Genomic DNA, 16,640 nt, shown 5'->3' on the forward strand with positions numbered 1-16,640 from the left:
AACAATTTTTGAAAATTCGTAATAGGCTTTTGTTATTGAACAAATCTTGCTTGTTTTTTCGTTTATTTATTTCAAAATAATATTCTTTAAATACGTTTTAAAGTCCTTTATTATGTTTCTCATTAATCTTAGTTAATCATGTTATTTGTTCATGTTATTTATTTAACAACCCCAGAACTAACATTTAACTAAATTAAACATTTGACATTCATGTAATAGAAACATTAAACATAAAATGTGTCATTTTCAAGCAATTTAAATACAACACCTTGAAATTTTAGCTCCAAACTAGTTTTATAATTTAAGAACTCTGGGCATAAAGAAATATAATTAGAAGCGAAACTCTGCTGTCAAAGAACCTAACTCAGTTGAGAATATATTATTCAAAAAAACCATATGGAAATAAAAACATTACTCATGTGTATTTATGTAATTAGTTTGAGTTTTTTTTAGTTCTCACTCTAAGTATTTTACTCTATGACTCTAGTTACAAGCAATACGGAACTTGGCCAACTAAATTTAGTAAAACAAATTGAAGGCGTATTCTTATTAACGCCTTTTCATGACAATTATCTGCTAAACAAAAGCATCAAAAGTGACTGGCTTAAAATGACAAACCCAAAAATGAAATTAAAACTAACAGAAAATGCTACAAACTAAATAAAAAATAAATCATTCTAGTTAGTTAACCAAAAAAACAACTAAAAAACAGCCAACACGTTTGCATTATTAGTATTATTACTAATATTAGAAGCGTTCATTGCTGTACTAAAACCCCGCAGCACCTTCTTTTTTTTGGTAATTTTGCTGTAGATTTTAACAATTAAATTAAAATCACAATTTGCAAAAAGAAAACCAGAAAAATACACCAAAAAACATAAAAAAAACAAACTAAAACAAGAAAAACTTTATTTTAAATAATGTTTGTGCTGACTCTCTTGGGAATTATGTCGTGTAGTCGAGATTTTGTAATAAAAATCATAATATTGTGCAAGTTCTATTATTTTTTTTGGTTTGTTTGTCTACCTCTTCTTGTATTTTACACCCTCTTAGATGTTAAATGTTGTTTGTGTATGTCGTTTTGAATTTTATTGTTTAAAGAAACGAAAATATTATTGTTATATTTCTCACATCTGTTGGAATATTTAATCATATATCTTTTCTTGTTAGTTTTTTTTTTGCTAACAAATTAACGTGCGAATTATTATATTTGCTATTTATATGACTTGTATTGTGGATTTTTGCTTATTACTTGCTGGCATATATCATGTTGGCTTTTATCTTTCATATGAATTGAGTAATTTTTATGTTTCTTGAGGAATAAAATGAAAGCAAAACTATTTCTAACAAAAATGTTACAATTGCACATGTAATAGCAAAACGAAAGAGTTAAGACGGAAGCGCTATTTACTAAACTACAAAGATATTTCTATAAAATTGTAATTTGTTGCAAGTCTTATTGAAATCTTTTAAAAATCATTTACTTCCCCTTGTCAGTAACAAAATTTAAAATCTTCTTCTCAAAACCTTCAATATCAATTCACATTTCTTGTGACCCTCTTAGCCGTGCCAGTTGTTCAAATGATACAGTAGACTTCTTATACAAAATTTAACTTTAAACAATAAGTTTCAAACACAATATGCATTTATTAGCAAAACATTACCAATTTCACTCTGACACAATCAAAACAAAAGATTTAAGCCATAATCTTATAAAGAAACAAAACAAATGACCAAGCAAATTATGAATTTTATATTAAATGATAATTTGTCAAAATTTTATAACCGCATTTTGTCTAAAAGAACACAATAGTTTTATGCAAAATTCATTAAATTTGAAACAAAACAAAATTTTTTCAAAATTAATATTTTCTTTTGTAAAAAAATTCAATATTTTTTGGCAAAACAATAACACAACCGAAAAATATGAATTGTAAAATCAATGATTTTTCAAATGCGGAAGTTTGAGCAGCAAAACAGTTGTTTCTTAGAGCATTTGCATAAAACGGTAAATTGTAAAAACTGTCGAAGTTTACTTTAAATTAAGACTGTATGAAGGCTTATTTAAAAACAGTAAGTAGCCAATATTAAAGAATAACAGAAGGTTTCTTAATAATAGTAGATTTGACCATTCTATAGAAAATATATCTTTAACTTTACCTCTTTTTAGAAAACCTATTTTTTCTATAGAAAAATATTAATAACTTTTCCTAAAATTTAGTTCTCTAGAAAAGTTATCAATGACTTTAGTTCTCCATAGAAAAGTAATCAATAACTTTAGTTCTCCATAGAAGAGTTATAGATAACTTTAGTTTTCAATAGAGATAAATTTACTTTTCTATAGAACTTTTGTTTTCTATAAAGAAGTTATCGATAACTTTACTTTTCTTTAAAAAAGTTATCGAAAAGTTATCGATAGTTTTACGTTTCTATAGAAAAATTATCGATATCTTTACTTTTCCATATTTTCGATAAATTTGTTTATCGATAACTTTTGTTTTCTATAGAAAAGTTATCGATAACTTTTGTTTTCTATAGAAAAGTTATCGATAACTTTTGTTTTCTATAGAAAAGTTATCGATAACTTTTGTTTTCTATAGAAAAGTTATCGATAACTTTTGTTTTCTATAGAAAAGTTATCGATAACTTTAGTTTTCTATAGAAAAGTTATCGATTACTTTAGTTTTCTATAGAAAAGTTATCGATTACTTTAGTTTTCTATAGAAAACTTATCGATTACTTTAGTTTTCTATAGAAAGTTATCGATAACTTTTATTTTCTATAGAAAATTTATCGATAACTTTTGTTTTCTATAGAAAAGATATCGATAACTTTTGTTTTCTATAGAAAAGATATCGATAACTTTTGTTTTCTATATAAAAATTATTGATAACTTTACTTTTCAATAGAAAAGTTATCTATAACTTTTGTGTTCTATAAAAAAGTTATCGATAACTTTTGTCTTCTATAGAAAGATATCGATAACTTTATTTTTCTATAGAAAAGTTATCGGTAACTTTATTTTTCTATAGAAAAGTTATCGATAACTTTTGTTTTCTATAGAAAAGATATCGATAACTTTATTTTTCTATAGAAAAGTTATCGATAACTATATTTTTCTATAAAAAATTATCGATAACTTTATTTTTCTATAAAAAAGTTATCGATAACTTTATTTTTCTATAAAAAAGTTATCGATAACTTTACTTTTCTATTGAAAATTTATCGATAACTTTACTTTTCTATAGAAAAGTTATCGATAACTTTACTTTTCCATAAAAAAGTTACGATAACTTTACTTTTCTATAGATAAGTTATCGATAACTTTACTTTTCCATAGAAAAGTTATCGATAACTTTACGTTTCTATAGAAAAGTTATCGATAACTTTACGTTTCTATAGAAAAGTTATCGATAACTTTACGTTTCTATAGAAAAGTTATCGATAACTTTACGTTTCTATTTAAAAGTTATCGATAACTTTACGTTTCTATGGAAAAGTTATCGATAACTTTACGTTTCTATGGAAAAGTTATCGATAAGTTTGCTTTTCCATAGAAAACTTATCGATAACTTTAATTTTCCATTGAAAAATCATCGATATATTTACCATTCCTTAGATAAATTATGAATAACTTTATTTTTATAAAGAAAGGTTTAATTTGTATGGTTGTGAAGACATTCTTTTAATTTGCATATAAAACACATTTGCTCTTGTTATATGTGATGATCTTTTATTTTCCATTTTAATTCTATAGCACTCCTCCTTTTATTACAATTTCATTCTAAAATTACCTGAGTTGTTTTACAAACAATTCTTGACCCAATTTAAAAGAGTCTTTAACCACACGATTCACCTTGAATGCAAACGAATGAAGCATCAAACAAAAAAATCTCATTATAAAAGCTTATGATAATTAAATTAAACTAATGAAATTAAAACAATTCAAAGATACAATCATGAATCTTTTGTTACCCCTTTTTTCTAAACAAAAACAATGTAGTACAAGTGAGAAAAAAACCAAAAACAACGATTAACACTAGAAACAAGGTTACCAACATGTATAATGAAAACCAACTGCCTAGAAAGACGTAAGTAACTACAGGCAGCTATAAAATGCCCAAAATTTTGTTATCAAAAAAAATACTCTTCTTGCTTAAAGTCAAACAAACAAAAGAGAAAGTAAAATATGAGAAAACAAAATAAAACTTTATTTTATTCCAAAAAAAAAAAAAAAAAACACAAGCAGTTACAAACAAAAATTTCAAGTTCAAGATCATCTTTATCTTGTTCATTGTGGTTTATTTAATATTCAGTTTTTTTTTTTGTTTTTCTGTTAAACTTGTTGTAGTTGTGGCAAACTGAATTTCATTATAAAAATCACACCTTTCTGTTGATTTTAGTTAGCAGCATCTTTAATGACGTTTATTCACCAAAAATAAACAAAAATATTAAAATAAATTGAAACAAATTTATCGTGATCATTAAAAAACAGCTTTGTATTGTTCAAGATAATAACTGCACATAAATAATAATAATCTAAATAAAAATTAGTTTTATAATAAACCCAATCGATAAAAATAGACAAAAATAAAAATGTTTAATAGACCCTTTTTGTTAACAACTTAGAGGTGGTTTTATTTTGATTTGTTTCTTTTTTGTGCTGTTATTGTAACCATTTAACGCTCGATAATTATGCTAATCATGGTTGTTTTGTCTGCAAAGACCATTGATGTCTATTTGATCAATGTCTAGTTAGTTTTAGTGGAGTAGCAAATATAGAAAAAGCCGCCTTTAACTCACTGATGACTAATGAGTGTTTTGTTAGGCTGTTGGTAGTTAAGGGGGGAAATACGCTTTGTTGGCCATTAATACAAATTATTTGGAAATCTTTTTTTTTTGCTAAGATGTTAAAATTCCAAATTGTTTTGCATTCAATTTAGAAAATTTATTTTAAAAAGTAATTTATATTTAAATGCAAATATTGCTTGATTAAATTTAATAGGAAATTATGAAGGCTATAAAAACAGTTTTATGCTTAAAATTAATTAGAATTTTAATAAGGAAGTTTAATGGAAATAACTGATATACTTAAGTTAAACTTCATAATTTATTCCAAAAAAATCAAATAAGTGATATCTTGTCTTAAGTTATCAATAACTTTGCCATATAATAGCAACGGACAACTTTTCTATAGAATAGTAAAGATAACTGTAGGTTTCTTTAGAAAAGTTATCGATAACTTTACTTTTTTAGTGAAAATTTATGGATAACTTTACTTTTCTATAGAAAACTTATCGATAACTTTACTTTTCTATAGAAAACTTATCGATAACTTTACTTTTCTATAGAAAACTTATCGATAACTTAACTTTTCTATAGAAAAGTTATCGATAACTTAACTTTTCTATAGAAAACTTATCGATAACTTTACTTTTCTATAGAAAACTTATCATAACTTAACTTTTCTATAGAAAAGTTATCGATAACTTAACTTTTCTATAGAAAAGTTATCGATAACTTAACTTTTCTATAGAAAAGTAATCGATAACTTAACTTTTCTATAGAAAAGTTATCGATAACTTAACTTTTCTATAGAAAAGTTATCGATAACTTTACTTTTCTATAGAAAAGTTATCGATAACTTAACTTTTCTATAGAAAAGTTATCGATAACTTTACTTTTCTATAGAAAAGTTATCGATAACTTAACTTTTCTATAGAAAAGTTATCGATAACTTTACTTTTCTATAGAAAAGTTATCGATAACTTAACTTTTCTATAGAAAAGTTATCGATAACTTAACTTTTCTATAGAAAAGTTATCGATAACTTAACTTTTCTATAGAAAAGTTATCGATAAATTTACTTTTCTATAGAAAAGTTATCGATAAATTTACTTTTCTATAGAAAAGTTATCGATAACTTTACTTTTCTATAGAAAAGTTATCGATAACTTTACTTTTCTATAGAAAAGTTATCGATAACTTTACTTTTCTATAGAAAAGTTATCGATAACTTTACTTTTCTATAGAAAAGTTATCGATAACTTTACTTTTCTATAGAAAAGTTATCGATAACTTTACTTTTCTATAGAAAAGTTATCGATAACTTTACTTTTCTATAGAAAAGTTATCGATAACTTTACTTTTCTATAGAAAAGTTATCGATAACTTTACTTTTCTATAGAAAAGTTATCGATAACTTTACTTTTCTATAGAAAAGTTATCGATAACTTTACTTTTCTATAGAAAAGTTATCGATAACTTTACTTTTCTATAGAAAAGTTATCGATAACTTTACTTTTCTATAGAAAAGTTATCGATAACTTTACTTTTCTATAGAAAAGTTATCGATAACTTTACTTTTCTATAGAAAAGTTATCGATAACTTTACTTTTCTATAGAAAAGTTATCGATAACTTTACTTTTCTATAGAAAAGTTATCGATAACTTTACTTTTCTATAGAAAAGTTATCGATAACTTTACTTTTCTATAGAAAAGTTATCGATAACTTTACTTTTCTATAGAAAAGTTATCGATAACTTTACTTTTCTATAGAAAAGTTATCGATAACTTTACTTTTCTATAGAAAAGTTATCGATAACTTTACCTTTCTATAGAAAGCGTTAATTTTGTATGTACTGCAGTTTTTTGTGATTAATTCGTACAAACTTCTTCATGTAATGCTATTTAAATGCAGATTTTTCAGTTTTATTTTCGAAACATTATTAAAGTGTCTTAGTAGGATTAAATTTTTTCATAGTAGGATCTAAATTTAGGTTTCCCCGAGTTCAGTATTTCGTTATCGATATTTTATATTACAGTTTCAAGAAATATTATTTAAATTTTTTAACAAAAACTTAATAAAAATAAATTATTTTTTTTTAATATAAATATTCATGTAGGGGTGTTAAGTAGCTGTCTTCCTATTATTTCCAGTTTGGTTTTCATAATTTAATAATTAATTAAAAATTTCGATTTTTTTCTCGCCTAATTTCAATGCAAATTAATTTCTTTGGAGACAATAAGGAATATTTTTTTAGCAGCAACCAGTTCCGTTTAAATTGGGGTATTTCACATATGAATAAAACATGATAAAACAATATCAGGAATTATCAACAGGTTTTGAGTTTTTTTAATAAATAAAATTCTAAAAAAAATCATAATTTGTATGAGCAAATTTAGGAGAGAATATATTCAATGCAAACAAATTAATTAAAGTTAATGAGGTGCATATAAAGATGACGTTAGGACAAACAGTTTGACATTTCAGACACTATAAATTCAGAACATTAAGAACAAAAGAATAGAATTTTGAAATTGAAAAACCAGTCTTGTTTTTTTTTTTTTTGAAATATAACAAAAAAATAAAGGAAGTTTGAATTGTTTAAATTTTTATAAACGTAATAGATGATAAATAAATAAAGTGAAAGGATGCCTTTATATGAGTTTATGAGATTTTAAGATGTTAAGCATTGAATTGCATTTAATATTGATTCGGTATTTAAACATGGCTGGGCACACCCCAAAAGCGTTAAACTCCTTATAAGCTGTTACAAGAAAATTAGTGTTTAAATTTAAGCCATATGAGAATATTGTTGCAACAAATATAGCAAAAAATTAAATAAAATTTTATATAAAAGCCACACTTTATATTACACAATACTTAAACATATTGTAGAAAAATATAGCCTTTCTTAATTTGTAACAAAAAAATTGCATACAATTTGTTAAACAAAAAATAATGTTTTCAAACATTTTGAAAGTGTAGCATACACAATAGAAGTCAAATTGTTGCAGATAAAAATGGAAAATGGCCTGTAAATGATTAAATAACCAAACGAAAAGTATGTTAGTAGTGCAATGGCTGCCAAAAAAAAAAAGAAAAACTCACACAAAATTAGACCGATTTTCAGCTTACATAATTTTATAAAGAAATAAACAATAAGTGAAAGAAAAACCCCCCATTATTTTATAATACTGACATCTAAAAGCTTTTGATTAGAGTAATTTTTTTTTTTTGGATTTAGAGCCTTACATTTATAGTAAAAGTAGTAAATCATCTTGTTATTTAATTAATGAGTATGTGTTTGTAAAATAGGAAAACAAACTGAAGCAAACCAATTCAATTCAATCCAATAGCTGCCTGAACTCACTCCCCAGATGCAATTAAAATGCCAAAATATTTAATACATAATCCTCAATTTTTAATCAGTCATCTAATATGCAAACAACATATTCACTTATGTCTACAACATAAATAAAGCCTACAGACACATTTCTGTATATCTATTACCAGTAGCTGGTGTTAATATGTAATCGTTCACGTTTAATCATTCATTTGGCTATTACTTCAAGATAAAGATGAAGATGTTAAAAAAAAGATGAAAGAAAACGAAGCTGCAATAGAAGCTGTTTTCAAGCAGCACGTAAACAACACTTTGACATGCTAATTGTATGTTAAATAAGCGATAAAATTGAAGATGTTTTAAAAAAAACACGTGCTATTGTATTTATAGAAAAAAAAACTAATGAATTATAAATTTTAAACTAAAAAAAATATAAAAATATTTATGACATTTTTTATTAATTTAGGCTAATAACTAAATATATTACTATGACAATACAAAACAATATTACTTCCTCAAAACAAAAAATCGTAGAAAAATATAACCTAACTCAGTTGTCAAAACCCTAACCACAATTTTTTTGCTGCAGCAAAAAAATTTGTCACCTGATCGTGTTTACCATAGATAAATACACATAGAGTAGAAACTCGCCTGTTAAAGACCTAACTCAATTGTCAAAAACCCACGTATTAGTAAAAAAAAGTATGTGAACACAAAAACATCACTTGTCTGTTTGATTATTTTGAGTAATTTGTTTGTTTTAGTTTTTTTTCTAGTTTCCAATCTATGTGGTTAGGTTTTTGACAACTGAGTTAGGTCTTTTACAGGAGATTTTCTACTCTGTGCTGATGTACCAAAAAAAAATTGTCACCCGATCCTGTTTGGCACAGATAAATACACATAGAGTAGAAACTCGCCTGTTAAAGACCTAACTCAATTGTCAAAAACCCACGTATTAGCAAAAAAAAAGTATGTGAACACAAAAACATCACTTGTCTGTTTGTTTATTTTCAGTAATTTGTTTGTTTTAGTTTTTTTTCTAGTTTCCAATCTATGTGGTTAGGTTTTTGACAACTGAGTTAGGTCTTTTACAGGAGATTTTCTACTCTGTGTGTATTTATCTATGCCAAACTGGATCATGTGACAAATTTTTTGCTGCAGGAAAAAAAATGGTATTTAGGTTTTTGACAACGGAGTTAGGTTTCGACAGAACAGTTTTCTATCTAATTTTATTTTTTGAGTTTTTTTTCTAGTTTTCGAACAATATAATTAGATGGGAAACTCTTCTGTTAAATACCTAACTCAATTGTCAAAAACCTAAGTGGTGGGAATACATTATTAAAAAAAAGAATGTGAACACAAAAACAACACTTGTCTGTTTAATTATTTTGAGTAATTTTTTTGTTTTAGTTTTTTTTCTAGTTTCCAATCTATATGGTTAAGTTTTTGCCAACTGAGTTAGGTTTTCGACAGAACTGTTTTCTGTTTAATTTTATTGTTTGAGTTTTTTTTTCAAGTTTCCGAACAATAAAATTAGATGGGAAACTCTTCTGTTAAATACCTAACTCAATTGTCAAAAACATAAGTGGTGGGAATATATTAGTAAAAAAAAAGAATTTGAAAACAAAAACAACACTAGTCTGCTTGATTATTTTCAGTAATTCTTTGTTTAAGTTTTTTATAGTTTCCGATTTATGTGATTAAATCATTGACAACTGAGTTAGGTTTTCGACAGGACAGTTTTCTATCTAATTTTAGTGGTAGAGCTTTTTTTTAGTTTCCGAACAATAAAATTAGATGGGAAACTCTTCAGTTAAAAACCTAACTCAATTGTCAAAAACCTAAGTGGTTGCAATATATTAGTAAAAAAAAAGAATGTGAACACAAAAACAACACTTGTCTGTTTCATTATTTTGAGTAATTTTTTTGTTTTATTTTTTTTATCTAGTTTCCAATCTATGTGGTTAAGTTTTTGCCAACTGAGTTAGGTTTTCGACAGGACAGTTTTCTATCTAATTTAATGTTTGAGATTTTTTTTCTAGTTTCCAAACAATAAAATTAGATGGGAAACTCTTCTGTTAAAGACCTAACTCAATTGTCAAAAACCTAAGGGGTGGATATGTATTAGTAAAAAATGTATGTGAACACAAAAACAACACTCTTCTGTGTGATTATTTTGAGTAATTTTTTTGTTTTAGTTTTTTTCTAGTTTCCGATCTGGTTAGATTTCTGACAACTGAGTTAGGTCATTGACAGGAAAGTTGCTGATGTAGTATGTGTATTTATATATGGCAAAAATCCCCTAAATAACTTACATACATGATTCACACATCAATATATCCGCTATAGACCCGGTTCGGTTGGTATTAAAAATCGAGAAAATCGAATTTCAAATAGCTGAGATATAAGGAAAAACCAGAACAACCTCCTTTTTTACCTTTTTTTGATCTATATCTGGATAACTAAGTCATTAATATGGATATTTAATTATAGATAAGTACTTTGCAACGACGTATTTAAGGCCATAGTTGTAGGTCTAATGGGTCAAAATCGAGAAAAATAATTTTAAGCCCGATTTATTTTTTCACTAAATTTTTTTTTGTTAGACATTGTTTTTCACTAATAAAATTAAAGAATAAAATTTTAAAAATTTTGTTCATTAAAAATATTTAAAAATTTTTTTTAAATATAATTTGGTGCAGAGTAGTCTTAGCACAGCCGAATTTAGCTCTCTTTCTTGTTTTGTTTGAGTTTTTTTCTAGTTTCCTATCAAGTGGTTAGGTTTTTGCAACCGAGTTAGGTCTTTTACAAGAGAGTTTACGATCTACTTATGCTAAAAAATATCAGGGCCCTGTTCCACAAAACAACTTTTTATTCAGAATCTCAATCTGAATTTATGACTTGTTATATTGCTGTTCGATGTCTATTTTTTTTAATTAACCTAAAGTTATACTAACAATTTTCATACAAATATTATTTTAACAGACAGTATAAAAATTTAATTAAAAAATTACTAGACATAGTGGAAGTGGGGCTTATTATCTTAAACTCATGCAGTTGAATCAATAAATAATGCTGCAGTAAGTACTTTTTTCCATTTTCAGAATTTGTTCGATATAAATATTCTGCTCATAACGTTGGCACGTTGTCACACTAGCATTAGCACTGATACTAGAGCTGTTTAATTCATCTGCAAAGATAATTTTTAATTCAAACAATCGATAATTTGAAGTGTCACTTTGTAGCTCTCCATCCCCTTTCTACAATAAAATAAGCAATTGATTGATTTTGTGATGACAGTATCTTTTTGCATAAACGGTAGACGATTGTTTTCTGTTCACGTTCTGAATGTGAAACTTAATAGGCTGGATGTGAAAATATTGAATTTTTTAAATTCTAAGTTTATTATTAAAAAAAGTTTCACATCTAGCTTTTAATTTAATTTAACAAGTTATAATAAAAAAAATTATTTGAATAAATCTATCTGTAGCAAACCCACCCCATAAAAACTAGGACAGGATAGCAGATTTCCTAAAAAATATTTCAAATTTTCTATAGCGGGCTTCACAACAAATGATATATCTTTTTGTCAAATTTTGTGCCAACAAAGCATCATATGCGGGAAGTTTTGCTTTACTTATTTAATTTGCCGCTGAAACACACCGATTGCTTACTGAAGTTTACGGTGAATGTGTTTCATCGATTTCAATGTGATGTTCAGAAGCGGGGATTATGACACGGAAGACAGAGATCGGCCAGGTCAGAAAAAATATCCAGCTGCCCTTCCTTGTCCCATTTTTGCTAGAGGTAAAATTTTAAAAAAAGACATGGTTTCAAAAATGTGCAATTTATGACATATAACCGTGAAAATTCATTAGATATACCTTCTTTTACAGATTGTGAGTAATATTTAAAAAAAAAATTAAAAATAAATTTAAAAAAAAATTTAAATTTTTTCTGGAAAATTTTACAAAAATTTTTTAAATAAATCTTTTCTGGAATAATTTTTAATCATAAAAGCCTTTAAAAAGAAACATAAAACACCAAAAATTTTAAAAAAATATTTTATTTTACTTGCCATAAAATTGATTTTTACACAAATTTAAGCTTTGCTAATCCATAAGTAGGCACCTAAAAGGCGTAAAACCATTTCAAACAGTCATTTCATAGGTCAAAAAGCAGATGATTGGTCAATTATCTATCATCTGCTTTTTAAATTGTTTGATTATCTTATTTTGTTTAAAAGTTATGATTTTTGCAACGAAACAACTCAAATGGCGCCACTGCACAGTGGTCGGTGCTGTATGGAGTCGGCGACCAAAAATACTTCCAGTGTAGGTATCAACTTGTAATTTCGGTCACGGCTTTATACATATGTCAGAACTGTTTAATGATAAAATGGGAGTGTTTGATGACTCATACCCACCCCCTACCATACCTTAGCATCCAAATTCACCACAACGCTCAGTGCGAGGTTATGACATTCTAGTTAATCAAAATTACATATCTCGGTAATGAATAATAGTACATTTATAATTTTTGATACAGTATGTAATAAGGATATTACACAAATTTTTTTCAAAAATGGGCGTTATTGTACAACTGCCACACCCACTCCCCATATAAGTAAAACTATAAACTTTTTAAAATTGATAAAAAATTAAAAATCAATAAGAATTCTTACTAAAAAAATTGCAAACTAAATCTGGGTGTGGTCCGCCCGCTCATGTGAGTTTAATAAAATCGACTCCTTTTAGGCAAGCCAATCAGAATATGTATTTTGAACTTTTGTTTTTATACGATTGCATTTTTGCCAAAATTTTGAAATTTTTTTGCAATTATAATTTAAGCGTGTTTCTAAATTACTTTCTTCAGATGTGTAGCCCTCATTTTTAATATAGTTTTTCAAGACATCCTTCACTTTTCCAGCATTTTAAGCACCAAATATCAAAAATATATGAGCGCGAAAGTTTGCAATTATAAGATGTGACTATTGCAAAAACAATTTATAATAAGGACCAAATTCATAAAGTAAAATTGTTAAAAGTCCATGGAAAAGAAAAAAGCAAACACAATTCTTTACATGCATAACAATAACATAAACAAACAAAACACCTCACAAAAATTCAAAGTTGGACATCGAAAACAACGAGGCCGCTTTGGTGTATGGGACATAAATCAAAGAGATACAAAAGGATGCAGCTGAAATTTCCAATTTTAGAATCTTGGAATATTAACTAATAAACCAGAAAAAATCCCATTGGAGACATCAGGGGGAAACACAACTAAAACTCTAGTTGAAATTGAAATATATGGTCGAACGAACACTAAAAATGACACTGGGCAAATATTAATTTTATAAAAAATACACAAGAAGCTGAACACATTGTAATTATCTTAAAATTAAGTTAATGCCTTCCAATTCAATATTCATTTTGTTTTATTTCAAAAAAACATTTTTTATATGGTTTTAATTAATTTAAAGTTGCGCTTAATTTTCCACTTTTTCACTCTGCAAAAACCAACTTTCAACATGCTCTCACTTTTGAAGCTATTCCTGAAGAGTATAGTTGGAATAAAACAAAGACAACTATAAATTTTAAAACCTTGTTTTTATAAGAAATAGTGCTGACACATTTGGTGACAAACTTTTCACTTTGTTTTTTTATTTTTGGCCTATGGGATCGACCAGTGTGCACTGTAAGTCGTTTCAAAGGAATTTGAATTACACAGGTCACCACTATATAGATTTGATGCATCATGGCTACCTATGTACAAATATGGCTCAAATTTTAAATTCTATGCGGAGGTTTTAAAAAAAAAATTTGAGTAGTTGTGAATTTTTTAAGACGTTTCTCCTCATAATTAATGATAACTCAAAAGCGGTTAGTCCGATATGCTTTAAATAAACTTGGAAATTGAAATTTACATAAACTTTAATCTGTGTATCTATTACGTTTTATATCGGCTCAATAGTTTCGGAGTTATAATAACAAATTGAAACAAAAAATAATTTTTTTAAGTGGAAATAGCTAATTTTTTTGTTTTAAAAAATTCATGAAAAATTGAAAACGGTAGAAATTGATCAGACTTATTACTTTATCGGGAGGCCACATATAATAGCAATCAAATGAGATATCGATCATAAACATCGATTGATTCTTTTCAAATTTATTCACTATTAAGTGAATTCGCTCATTATCACAAAATTTAACATTTTTGTTTGATATAAATAAAATTTAATAGTTAATATTCTTCTTTCGATTGATTGAATTTTGAAAACATTTTCCCCATGCTATGTACAAATTTTCACATGTATATTACGTTTCAATCGGCTCAGTAGTTTCGGAGTTATAATTACAAATTTAAGCAAAAAATATATTTTTTATGTGAAAATAGCAAATTTTTTGATTTAAAAAAATCACGAAAAAATTAAAACGACAGAAATTGTTCAGATTTATTACTTTATCACAAAGCCACGTATAATAGCAACAAAATCGGATATCGATCATAAAAATCGAAGGATTCTTTTCGAATTTATTTGCATTTAAGTGAATTAGCTCATTTTCTCAACATTTTATGGTTATGTAAATTTCAATCTTTCTAAGTTTATTTTAGAAATATCGGACTAACCGTTTTTGATTTATCATTATTTATGTGTAGAAAAGTCTCAAAAAAATTCAAAATTTTAACATCAATTTTTACATCAAAATTGTGTTGTGGCTTAAAAAGCCTCTAAAATTTTGTTTGTTATCTATCTTTAGATATCCATATTGTCTATTTTAATGACTTAGTAATCCAGATATAGATAAAAAATAGCAGAACCGGGTCTATAGCGGATGTATTCGAGCCCTTAACGCCAAATTATCGTAAGCGACAAAACACAAATTTTACAGGAGAAAGTTTTTTCGATTATTTTGAAATTTATTCATAGAATTAAAAATGTTATGATGCGATATAATATAATTTCGTTCAAGCTATTTGTCTATTTTTCGGTTACAATATTTTGATATCGAATATGCGATTTGAGAATTTTTGCCCAAAATTTTAATTTTACATAAAAAAATATGTGTTTTTTGAATGGTCCTGGTCCCCTCGGTAAGAACGACTTTTAATTTTTTTTCAATTAGAATATTTTATGAAAAATTAGCTTTCCGAAAGTATAAATTCCTTATACATCCTTTTAGAATTTTTTTGCGATAACTTAAAAAGAAAAAAAGTTTTTTTTCCCAAAAAAATAGCGAAAAATCGGTTTTTTTAAAATTTTTTAAATTAAAATGCATATAACTTTGGACATAGGCATTATTTTAAACACTTTTGACACACACATATGTTGTTAGTCTAATGAAGGAAAACCGGAGAAAATCGGAAAATATTTGGATACGCTGTTATCAAAAAACTGGAGTAAGCTGGGTAAAACTGTTGAAAATTTAATTTTCAAATGCGAATATCTCCTAAGCTATAAGAGGTAATTGATAGCTACCACTAGGTCTTTTGTAGCGCTCTATAAAAAGATTTTATATGTGTAATTTTTTTGAAATCGGAACACAAACGAAGAAATAGTATTGTTTTAAAAATGTAACATACCCGAGGTGTCCTAATTTGAGGTCCCGTGGTCGCGCCCCTGGTGGGTCCATGAGGTCCACACTCAGAACTTAAACTCAACAGCACTTCTTCTTTGCGCATGTGAAATTTCAAACCAATTTAACCATTTAGAAGTTACAGATTTATTTCCCTCTTTTTTTTCTATACCACTATGTGTCGCTTACGATAAAATTCGTTTACTGTAAAATGTAAACATTAACTTACGATAAAATCTTACCCCCTATAATTTTGAAGTTATTACCAATTTTGATATTCTGAGAATATCGCTTACGATAATTTGGCTCTAAGGGCTCGTAATGATGAATTAATCATATATGTAAGTTATTTGGGGGGTTAGGGAAATTTGATTTCAATATAAAGACGGACATGGCTTAATCGACCCCGCTATCTATAACGATCCACAATATACATACATTGTATGGTCATAGGAACTTCAATTTGTTTTTTCTAAAAATTACAATCGCGAATAAGATCGCGAGTTTTTCGCAATTAAAAAAAAAGATAGAAATAGAAACATCCAAATGATTCTAAAGGGTATGTGTTCACCGAATATGATCAAAATCGGAAGACCCAAGGTCAATTTGTTTGTAATGTCTTATAAAATGCATGCTTTAAAGAAATATGAATTTGTATGTATCCTTTTTAAACTATTAATATGATGGATATGAAGCTATCAGTTTCCATCAACTTCCAATTTAATATTAAATTCTCTAACAAACTTCTTTACTTATTTATTTGTTATGTATTTTAATTACAGCTAGTCTATTTTACCATTTTTATTTTTTCGTTTTGAAATAATTTAAAATAATTGTACATGTATTATATAATCATTCCTTTAAAACCACCTTAAACAAAAAAAGAAACAACGCAACCAAAAAAAAAAAATGTTTCTTATTAGACCAATA

At 26.5% G+C, this 16,640-nt stretch overlaps 1 protein-coding gene across 1 annotated transcript in view; it reads right to left on the reverse strand.

The window, feature by feature from the left end:
* Ance-3 overlaps positions 1-16,640 on the reverse strand; it is a 250,436-nt gene that overhangs the window by 109,523 nt on the left and 124,273 nt on the right. The window lies entirely within an intron of this gene.

This window comes from Calliphora vicina, chromosome 2, assembly GCF_958450345.1.
Source record: "Calliphora vicina chromosome 2, idCalVici1.1, whole genome shotgun sequence".
Classification (NCBI taxonomy): domain Eukaryota; kingdom Metazoa; phylum Arthropoda; class Insecta; order Diptera; family Calliphoridae; genus Calliphora; species Calliphora vicina.